The sequence below is a fragment of the Parambassis ranga genome, chromosome 14 (genome assembly GCF_900634625.1).
Source record: "Parambassis ranga chromosome 14, fParRan2.1, whole genome shotgun sequence".
In the NCBI taxonomy this organism is placed as follows: domain Eukaryota; kingdom Metazoa; phylum Chordata; class Actinopteri; family Ambassidae; genus Parambassis; species Parambassis ranga.
In genome coordinates this window covers 11,551,136-11,563,376 of record NC_041034.1, presented here as the reverse complement: position 1 = coordinate 11,563,376, position 12,241 = coordinate 11,551,136, and the positions used below count along the sequence as shown (strand labels likewise).

At 38.1% G+C, this 12,241-nt stretch overlaps 1 pseudogene; it reads left to right on the top strand.

The window, feature by feature from the left end:
• LOC114445940 (neurexin-2-like) overlaps positions 1 to 12,241 on the top strand; it is an 80,363-nt pseudogene that overhangs the window by 64,215 nt on the left and 3,907 nt on the right.

The window sequence follows — 12,241 nt, the reverse complement described above, 5'->3', positions numbered from 1 at the left end:
CTGAAAGAACTTTGCAAATGTATGTTTAATTAACAATCAGAGGTGTCTGAGAGGTTAGGAACATATCAGCTCATATCCGGAGAAGGTGTCTGATTTACAAGCTGATCAGCGAATGGATTTTAGTGCAAGCCCGCATGGATTTTCTCAGGTATTTCTGCAATTCGACCAAGACTTGTAAATGACAAATTACCATCAATATGGCTCATTAATCTTAAGGAGACATAGATTTTTAAGGGAGTGCAGAGGATTAACTTCAAGGAGACACTATTGCTTTGCCAAACATTTAATCAGTCTATTTTATACAATTATATAACAATAATAACTTCACACACATTGTTGGAGTGTTGAAAATAGGTTGACTGAAGCTACAACTATTGTAGATTATGTTTGATAGAGTGATTCAGACCTTAGATGAAGGTACCAGGTGAGGGATAATGATGGAAAATGATGTTTTTTTATGCTCAGAGAATGTTTTTGGAGGCTCTCAGAGAAGCATGCTTCATGTGCAATGGAAAAACAACACACAAATGCAACTTTATAGATTTAATGTGTTTGTGTGGATTGTGTGCTGAGTCAGGATGATAAAACTCCACTCTTAGTTTACAGTTATGTAAAAGCTATTTAACAGGGATGTAACAGTTAAGCAGGTCTCATTAATACATTCCAGCTCCATTCCTTAATGATTTTAAAGAAAATAAGAAGGAATCATCATTTTCACATTGGACATGGTAGTTATACACTAGAAATAACAAATAATGTTGTCTTTACCAACCCTCTAATCATTTTAACATTACTACCCAAATCCCATACATTTACATTAACCTGTCTGTGTCTTATGTTTCTCTTCCTATTCACAGCTGGAACCACATATATCTTTGGGAAAGGAGGCGCTCTTATCACATTCACATGGGCCCCCAACGAGCGGCCGAGCACCCGAGCTGACCGGTTAGCCGTTGGCTTCAGCACTCAGCAGAAGGATGCCATTTTGGTGCGAGTGGAAAGCACCCACGGGCTCGGAGACTATCTTCAGCTTCACATAGTAAGGATGGGAATCTTTCTGAGCTTTAAATGTCAAAAAATATGGTAGATTGATAGGTGCCACACTCCACTGAACACTTGTAACACTCGACCATCATTTGACAGTCAACGTTACCACAAAAAACAAACTAGGGACGTTACCAATTTCAATTGTTTAATAAAAAGAAAAGACCAACTTGGATAACTTAAACCTCACTGTGAACCACAGACCCACAAGGAAACAAAGGGTTTTTCCAATCTAAGTATTTCTCACCCAACCAAAATTCCACCCCTTTCCCGCAAAACTTTCACCACAACAGGCAGTCCAAAAGGAGGCTGAAGGCACATCCTACTAAGACAGAAGAAAAGAAAAAAAATGTCAGTCTTCTTATCCTGTGGGTGGCAATGTCCATTCCATATGAAAGGTCCCATAAATCCCAAAGTCTTTCAAAGGTAACAAAAATAAAGTCCAAAATACAAGTTGTAGCAAAAAACGAGTTAGAAGCTTCTCCCTCACTCACCCTGGACACCAGGGGTTTCCATCCGGGCTTTGTGGTGAGGTGATTCTCTTCCCAGTCTTTATTCTCACTTAAGGCTTGTTTAGCCCCCTTCTCAGACATTCAGAGTCCCTTCTTGTGTATTCGCTGGGGTCCCCTTTTCACAGAAAACCCCAGTGGGCCCTGAAGAACCACAGACTCCTTTCCTTCCTGGTTCTGGGTACTATCCCCCCCCCTCAAACATTTCTCACTCGCCCTTTTTCAAAGCTAAGCCACACCCAGCTAACAGGCATGACACAGGAAACACTTCTCCCCAAACAGGAAGGAAACATACATATACACATGCACATATATTTTCTCATTTTTGTGGTGGTGCTACACACTTTAAGAAGATTAAAAATTAAATCTGTTGTTCATATTCACTTTCCAAAATGTGGAGTCATACATGACAAGTATATAAAATGAATCTGCAGGCAGATTTTCAAATATATTTGTTTTTTTTTTTAAGTTTCTTCTGCAAGTTAGTAGCTCGTGATCTGAGTATTGAAGAACAGAACAGTAAAAAGAACCTTCATTTCATTCATTTAGGTAACACACACATTTATATATATATATATAAATGTTAACTGAGGCAGCGGTTACTAAATAATCCCACAGAAAATCAACATTTTGCAGCCACTTGCTTTGACATAACCCCAGAGTGATAAAAATCAATAGTGGGACAGGCAGTTTCAGATAAGCACACATTTATAGTTGCCAAACAGCTGTAGAGTAAATCCTTATTCCTCAAGAGGCACCTAAATGGTGCAACCTGAGTTGCCTTGACCAGTATGACAACGTTTTACACAGAGCCAATTTATGACAATCGCCTGTAGCTTATACTGAGATAAAGGGATGCTGTGGTGTCAAACAGAGGACAAAATCCTTGGTGGACAAGATAATAAGAATTTAGATTATGTTTGACCATGGTCTACTTTAGATGATGCCTGAGTAATTACATAATGAGCTTGTTGGATGAAGCTATGAAGCTGCTTGGAGAAGCAGCGAAACATCTTCCACTAATAAATCCAGCTGCCCTGCTTTAAGCTTTTGAATGAAAACATCCTGAGTGACTAAGAGTCTACATACATCATCATAAAAGCATAAATGTACAAAAAAGGGGGAGAAGATGTGCCAAAGTTAACAAAGGTTTCAACAACAACATATATGCACATAAGGGAGAGTACTGATGTTCCGATCTTAATTAAATAAAATTAGATTAACTAAACCTCTTATTGTCTATTTTTAAGTTAGCTAGACTACACCACATTATTCTACCTTGGCACAGAAACATCACAGCTTGTGTGATTCACTGATTAGTGCCATCTGAGTCCAAAGCATTGAGATAAAATAGGAAAAAATAAATTATGGGCAGAAGAAAGAGATGTAGCACACACGTCAGTAGAATAAAAGATACTTCCTGGTGATATGTGTGTGTGTGTGTGTGTGTGTGTGTGTGTTGATAGAAACCAGGTGACTCTTTAGCAGATGCCAGTAACGACAGTATCTTTTCTGGAGGGAAATCAGCCTTTTTAGTATGTATCCACAGGACAGGTGTGCCAGGATGGAAACCAAGGGGAGATCTGTCAAACGTCTGTGAGTTGAGTAATAATTAAAATCACATCTGTTGCCAAAGCACAGGACAAAAAAAATGAGTCCTCATGTTAAAACCACCTAAAAATGGCCCGTAAGAGCCATTTTATCCCACATTTATTAGAACATAAATCTGTGATTCATCAGATTTTTGTGCACAAATAACAAGTGGATTTGCGTTAAAGAGATGTTTTTCCCTGATAATCCACACATGCCTTAAATAGAGTTGTTAATGCAAGACATGAAGTAGTTTAATACTCATTACTCTCTTCAAGTACAGTCCAGTACATATTTTGAAATGATTTCTTTCAATTACAGTCACAGTTTCACACTTCTGTGTTTGTTGCCAGACTAAACGCTTAAATACATGTAGAATGAATGGCTAACCCCCCCCCCCCATTATTCAAACTGTCTCATTTAAACTGTATTTCTAGGTTTAAAAGTGTGAAACTGACCTTGAAAGCCTTGGACTGTTGCTTGTAAACGCAAAGACTGCTGTCTGCGTGCAAATCCAGCTGAAAAGACTTGTTTTTTTTTACCAGCATCTGCCAAGTCCTTGCACTCAGACAGATTGGTTAGTTTGACACCTTATTACTGCTCAGCGGAGAAGAATCCAAAGGAGTTCAAAGGGTTTTGAGGTTCTCTTTTTTAGTTTCTCAACACAATATCACACCTTCTTGTTTTTTAGGGACCTTAAGTTGTTTTTCATTTATGTTTTTATTAATTCCATGTTTTATCACAGCCTGTTTTTTTTCCTTTTTATTTTGGTAGCTGCTGTCTGAAGATGATGAATGCTGTGAAAACTAGGTGAAGACAGAAAGAACCAGTACACTGGTCAGAATAAGACACATGGCCACAAGGGATAGTAGAAAATAGTAAAGGAAACAAATTATATGAGATTTATGCACTACAGGGATCCAGGAGTGCCTCCAAATAGAATTCACTTCTTATAATATCCTGAGATGTTATGCTTTTTATTACAGCATGAGGAATAATCGAAAATTCAGAGCTATAGGAGATTACTTCTTTTTTTTTTAATGGTCGCATGTCACATACACCAGCTTCAGGACCAATTATTCTGTACAAAAGAAACAAACTGTTATTCTCTGAAGAGCACATTAGAGAGGCTAATGCCACTCTCTAATGGTCATGTTTTTAATAAGATGAAAAAGAACATTCACTGCTCAAAATGATGACAATTAAAAGTGCTGGAGAAGCAGAGATGCACAGCAGTGCTTCAGAAATGGAAGATGGACGTTATCAAATGAGGCTCAGATGGACATTTTAGTTTACACGTGTATGTGGTTACAAAATATTATGTATAGGTTAATGAATCATAATTACAGGATATTTTTCACTTAGATTAAATATTTTCCTTTGCTCATTTGGAAAGTGTCAAAGCATTCAGAGAATAATTAGTAGCTGAAAGACAATTCCTTATTTATAATTATCTGTTTTTTTTAAATATACATCAGCCATATACACCGAACATTATGCTGATAAAACAAAGCTGTTATTCCTGTGGGACATTATAAACTATATATATATATAAATATTTGCATTCCCACCAGTATTGCTACAAAGCTTCCATCCTCCTCTGAGGTAAAGGGTCTTATAGTGAATATCCAGGGAACAAAGACAGTTGGCTGGTGACAAACTGAGACAGACAGATATGTTGGTCTTCTTTAAAGAATCATGATCTGTCCACTCACTGCTCTGTTTAAAAATGGATCAGGTGGCAGTGATGGCTCATCACAGAAGAATCATCACTGCCATATTCCTCCAGGGCTTTCTTTTCCATCTAATCAAAGATAAATCCTCATAATAATCAATCCCTCTCTCTCTCTTTTTATAATGAATTAGACTGGGCTGAAGCTCAGATAAGAGCTAAAACCGCACAATGAAAATGCTAGCGGGAGCAGGGAATACTCTGTCAAAAGCTTTTATGAAGATATGCTTCTCAGCCAAACACATGAGCATTAACTGGAACTGGAAAAGATTTTGTTAATTAAAATTAGAATGCAGTGATGTTTCTTTGCTATTGATTATTTAATTTTTTATCTTTTTTTTGGCTATCAATTCCTAAAATTTAGAAAGCAGAGGCCGCACTGGCAGCAGCGTTTCTGACCTGAGGTCATGTTACCCTGCAGCTGTCTAATGACTACTCATCTGTTTGCTTCAGCAGATGAGCAATTAAACCATGGATGACCTAATAGTGTACAGAATGAAGATAAATGAAGTAGATATAACAACAAACATTCAAACATAAGGAATCTAAATTATAGTTTAAAATAGGATTCTTCAGAATGATTTCATGTAATAAACTGAGACTCCGGAGCGTTTGCACAGCCACACCGTTCTCCCACTAATCCTAGTAACTCTGACTTTAATTAACTTGACTTTGAGGACATGTGGGTGGGCAGACGTTTTTTCTGACTTGTGTGAATTAGATTATCCAGCTGTAGCCTAAATTAGTTGCACACAGTTGTTGTGCTCTTAAATTAATCACAGCTTTTAGGTGATTATAGAAGTCAGAAACAATCCAGAGATCCACATGCCTGTAGCTGACCTTCAATATGAAGACTGAGTCCTTTTATATAAAATAAGCTGAAACTCTCTTTCTGAAGCTTAACATTTTATTGTTAATAGTACGTTCAAGGTCTTTGAGGAGACGTAGCACTTCTGTACTTAACACCAAGTGTCAGCATGAATAATTATTTTAAATTCAAAAGGTTTGAAGAATGATTTTACATATGATTAGAGGGTGAGAGCACAGCACCGAGACAGGTTTTACATCACACAATAGCAGCCACCATCAAGGCAAGAAAAGACTATTTCTGTCCACATTTTTGACTTTTCTGGTCTTTGTATTGCAATATTGGAAGTAGCAGAGAAAGGGAACAGGTCTCTATATTAAATGGTGCATGTTAAAGAATAAGCTGTGGAACTCAGCTTAAGGGCCAGAGTTGAATATATATTTACATAAAGGCTGTAAGGCCAGTAAATATTGTGCACATTGCGTACTATGCCGGATATTATTTCAATAAAACACAACACCAGCCAATTTCACTGTTTACTTTGAAGGTATGATTCAGTGCAAGCAGCTGCTTGGTTGAATAAGAATCACATCTGCACATCTGAGAGGACCATATTATAGCATGATTGCTGTTACCTATATGCACATATGCAGTTCCATAGAACTCATCTGGCTGATTGTAAATGTGAATGACACTACAATTACACACTTTTGTATTTTTACCTTTCCTAAAAAGGTTAATGCAACCCAAGCTGAGAAAAAGTGCTCCTGCAGCTTTTTTGTGCTGTTTCCCACAATGTCTCTTATGACCACATTAACACTTTGGCCTTGAAATGCATTTAGAGAGACTTCAAATCTGTGAATCAATGTACAAAGGCTACAACAGGCTATGCACAGAGAACCCACACTGTTTGTACCTAATGTTTCTTATTAGTGCCACCCAAAGGTTAGCTTCAGACGCAGCTTTGACCTTTGAGCAAGGTTGGCAGGAGCAGCGAGAGGCTGACAGGGAAGAGAAGTTGGTCAACCAAAAGAGAAACAGCAGGATTCTGTCAGGAGTTATTCACGTCAGGAAACCTGAGCTGGCTGTTGAGGGGAAATGGTGCTGAACTCAAAAGAACCAAGCATACTCTCTGTGTCACAAAAAATATGGTTTTCAGTTGACAGAAGGTTTTTGGTTTGACAAGTAGATCGAAACAATATAGTCTCAATGTTTATCTGTTTACACATATATCTGTGGTGGTAAGTAAAGACTAGGATGTTTGTGTGTGGCTTGCCTTTGTAACAGCTGAGCTGTAAAACAAAGAAATACCAGCACTCTTCTACCATCTATTACTGCCCCGTAATGACACCGGTGCTGATGATATCCAGCTGCAGTTTGAAGTGGGACAGAGAGGCCCCCAGGGCAATGGCCTGGGTAGGGGGCTCAGTCCAAGCCCTGAACTGCTGAGGAAGGCCTCGAAGTATGGTTAGCCCTGACGCTAATTTATTTTTATGTTACACCAGTATCATTGTCCAGGGTTTTCCCCAGACCAATGGGAAGATGTTTGCAACACTTTGTGCCAGGTTTATTCTTCGTGTTTCACTTGCAGGATCAAGGAAAGATTGGCGTCATCTTTAATGTGGGGACAGACGACATCACCATTGACGAGCCTGCTGTCATAGTAAATGATGGCAAGTACCACGTTGTACGCTTCACGCGCAGCGGTGGCAATGCCACTCTCCAGGTGGACAACCAGCCAGTCATTGAGCGCTATCCACCAGGTAAGGCTAATGAGATAAACGGTGTGGTTATCTGATGGAGCATGGACCCTCTGGATTAGATTATTAGCAGAAGAATGCATGGCTGCTAGGAAATATACCAGCAAAATATTAATAATAATAATAATAATCATCATCATTTTGTTCTCCTGTCTAGTTATCAGCTATCGTTCCGCGAACATATCATGTAATTGAAACATTTGGCTAAAGTTGCCTTTATGTCTGTCTGGCAATGGAGGAATTTTCATCAGCTGCTGTTGTTTTTGGAGCCAGGTTGTGTTGGGTTTTTTCTCAACCATTCCAAAAGATCATAGACATGGGCCCAGTATTTTACCACCTGAATATATAACATTTTAAGTGTTAACCTGTTCTGAACCAATCAACCAATTAACCTTATTCAGAACAGGTATACCAGCTGGCAGAGCGGGAGGAGACTAAGGCCCTACTCTGCCTCCAGCTGGTGCTCCAAGTACACACACGCATATGCCATTGCTGTACATAAATCAAACCTGGAGAAGTGGATGTGTGTGCACACCTCAGCTCCCACTCAGTAATCAGTGATTTTGAAGCATGTCAAATGGTAAATGACTGAAGTGCACAGCAGCAATCATAAACAAGAGGAGTGTTCAACACGTAGGTGACTATTTTATGAGTATAATGAAACATTATTGATCCTTTTTTTAACTTAAAATAGACATCAAACGGCATGAAGTGGGGTGTGATACACCCTCATATTTATAAGAGGAAATGGTGCAAGCACACCAGCTGCAGCTGCATCTTTGGCTGCTCTGTAATAATTCTTACAGTGTAAACATATAGCCTAAGTAATCTCCACTTTAACTGTCATGTACTCTGCCTCCTCGTCTATGTTGCACTTTAATCCTAATCCCATTTTAGTCATTTATTACCACCCCTCACCCAACAACATGGTTGATATTAAGATGCAGTTTTTTTTATTCATTTACAGTTTATTTACAGTTTCATTATTCATATGTTTGTTGCAGTATAAGTGCAGTGTCTGTGTAGTCATTTATGAATAATGTCAACAAGGATTTTAACACCTTTTGGAAATCTGGTGGCTGATGATTGATAAATTGATAAATTGATAAATTCTTCAGTGCTAAACAACAAGACTGAATGGAGAACATTTACAACACTAATATTTACCCTCTTATTGTCCATAAAGTATTCATGCTGTTGTTGTAGTTTTAGTTGATTTATGGCTCCATTGTGTTTGCATGTATTGGACTGAGAGCGGATGTCCTACCCCACTTGAGAGCAGTTTCTTTCCCTGATTCCCTTTTTTACAAAAACATAATTCAGATGTTTGTGTTGAGTGTTTGTTCATTGCTACAATACAGGAAAGCAAATAGATCCATAACACATCCACCACTCCCAAGAGTCCTAAAGTACTAAAATGATGACATTTCTTTTGTTGGCCAGCATGGAACTCAATAGTTCCCTGGCTCCTTATAATAAAAAACCAAAAGGATTTTACAACAGTATGTCCCTACAGTCTCTGTCCTTATTTAACCACATAGCAATGGCAGTGTTTCCAGCATACACAAGGTACAAGTAGTATGTACAGATGTATATTGTGTCGAAGAAGAAACCTAAACATCTGACCAAAAAACACAAAGGGCAGAAGACTTAAGACTCTTTCCTGTATTTCACAAGGAAGTTACAGCACCATGCACTGCAATATATAACATATATTGTGGAACTTAAGTGGGGTAAGACTTCAGCTCTCTGCGTCGGCTCTGCAGGATCTGACTTTAAGATATAACTACTTTCATGTAAGATGTTCTCACATGTTTGTGATTTAACCATTGTATAATGTTACATAAAACTATTCTGCTGTAATTGTTTTTCACTGAAGATTATGCTTTGCTTAATAAAATTAGCCAAATGACACTAACTAGAGTAGAGCATTATAACTAGCCTAAACATTACTCTAACTAGCATTAACACTGTGACTCATAATAACTAGATAACACTAAGTAAAGCACAAGTTTCTTTTAACTCACAGCTGGGTTAAAATTGATAACTTGTTATAAACATTTGTTTCTAACCATGTGATCTTTCAGCTTGCCGACTTTAACCTTTAATCTGTCTCTCCAAATTCTTTGAAGGACACTATGATAATGAACGACTGGCTATTGCTAGACAAAGAATCCCATACAGACTTGGTCGGGTAGTTGACGAGTGGCTACTCGATAAAGGTAAAAATTAATTGATTAATTAATTAATACCTTGAAATAACCACTAAATAACCTTTCCCCATGAGAGGTGCAGTGCCAGAAGACAAGGGTGACAAGGATCAAGCTACCCAGATGTGTATTTCCATTTTAATTGGAACTTGTATTGGCTATGATTTTTGATAGCCACAGCATAGTTAGTAAATCAAAGGATAAATGTAAAAAAGAGGGGTATAGCATACTTGTCGTTAGTGTTTGTCATCCTTTAATCTTGTGGAGAAGCTGCACCTTAAAGATTTTAAACTAAATAACCTAAACACACATAACCCTTGTCCAACCCCCCCATCATCCTTCATGTGTAATTAGATACTGTGTGTAATCATTCTAAAATGCTGTGTAAAGTTTTCATCAACACAGAAACTAACATCTGAAGTTGACCAGGTTTCGTTCTTATAACTAATAACTTTTAAACCATAGCAAACACCCTGAACGTCTTTCCCCTGCTCCTGTTCCCTGCTCCTTGTCTTTTCTTACGTTGTACTGCGGTGTCAAGTCATGCTCCAAAGCTGAAGTTTTTTTCTTTGCTGCAACAAAACAGTTCTGACACACTGTTGAAGTAGATCACTGTTTGCAGCCATTAACTTTGCTAATAAGTATTCTCCTGAGATCAGCCCATTACTGCAGTCCTCCTCCTCTGATGTAACGCTGCTTATCAGTGAAGCTGCTCACAATGGTGCTGTTGCATATCATTTCCCTTTTCGAGAGGTGAAACAATTGGACAAGGGGGAACACAGCAAAGCATGTTTTAATGACCTAATGGCTGATGAAGTCAGTGGGAGGAGGGAGTTTAACTCTTATTGTCATTAGGCTTTACACAGCCTGAAGTATGCAACAAATACTATTTTAATAATTCTCTTTAAAAACAAGCCACAAGATACACACCCTTTCACCTGTTATTGTAGAGCTAAAGATAAATAAATCCATAGATTTAGTTAAAATCTATTCTGTGATATTCTAAAATCTGCCTTATAAAATCATTTAAATAGATCTCTAAATAGCCTCATGTTGTAATCTGCATGTGTTAAGCAAAAATCCATAAACCTGATGCAAACCACCCCTATTAGAGTTAACATCTAAACTGACTTTTAAACAAATTACTAATGTCTATACTCACTAAAACCCTTCTGGTTCAAATGATGTTCCTCTGCATAATCTCATATAATTTCTCCATGTCTGCTCTTTTATTTGCTCCCCCTTTTTCTACCTTTTCTTTCTCTATGTCTCTGTCTGATTTTAGGGAGACAGTTGACCATCTTTAACAGCCAGGCAGCCATTAAAATTGGAGGTTATGACAAAGGTCGGCCCTTTCAGGGTCAGATTTCAGGCCTGTACTACAACGGTCTCCAAGTGCTGAAACTGGCAGCAGAAAACGATCCCAGCGTGCAGGTGGAGGGGAACCTGCGACTGGTCGGAGACTCGCTGTCCGTACTGACAACCGACACCACCTCTGCCACCCCATTGGCAGTGTCTGATATGTCCACCACAATCATGGAAACAACCACCACTATGGCTACCACCACCACCCGCAGGCAGCGGTCGCCAAGCTTACGAGAGAGCATCTCAAAGGTCAGAGAGTTTAAAGGAATATCTGAAAACAGCTGGCTGCTAGCTGGGAGTTATTTAGCTCATCATTTTGATATGTGCTGTTTTATTTGTTTTTTTTATAGTACAATAACAGAATTACATCTTAAACATCAAAGTTATGGAATTCTTTAAATAAAGATTAGTGTGCTAAGCGCTGAAGCTCTTGAGTTTAGCAGAATATTTAATCCGGTTCTTAATCCTTGACGATATTTTCAACACTTGTACGTGAGTAGTATTCACAAGCATCATAACTGTTTGTGTAGTTACTGTCACTGCCATAAGGTGGAGACAAATGTCCGGTTCTGGAACTTTAAGTATAGGAAACTTTCTAGAAATGCGTTGCTTTGATCACCTCTGAATTATTAATATTGTCATTTACATGGTAACGATAATAATTTAGATGATAATATATTTAGATCATACAAGGATTTGTTTTATTCATTTCCACCATGGTCTCCACCAATATTTATTTTTTAATTATCCGTTCTTTTCAAAAGTACAAACTTTATGTGTAAAAACATTTCACTCCCTTCAGATGTAGCTAACGGGTTATTCAGCATGAAGGATTCCTGCTATTTCATCTTCAATGCCACTTGTCACATTCAGCTCACAATCACAAAACCAAGGCCAAACAGATAACACGTTGGAGTCTTCAATTTCACTCATTTCATTTAAATAAAATATCAAAAGAACAGGCTTCTTTTTCTCAGTCTCACAGGTGGATGAGCTCTTTCTGGATGGAAGGTTATTCTATTTTTTGTTAATTAAGACAGAAGCTGCTCCTAAAGCCTGAAATAAAAACACAGAAGATACAGGCAGTTAATACATGTATGTATGTGTGTGTATGAATCACTGCAGTCCACAAACATTCTAATAAGTGAGGCATACAATATTACAATGAATGCCACATTACACTGAAATGAACTAAATAGCAGGTTTGATTCATCTTGCCTGAT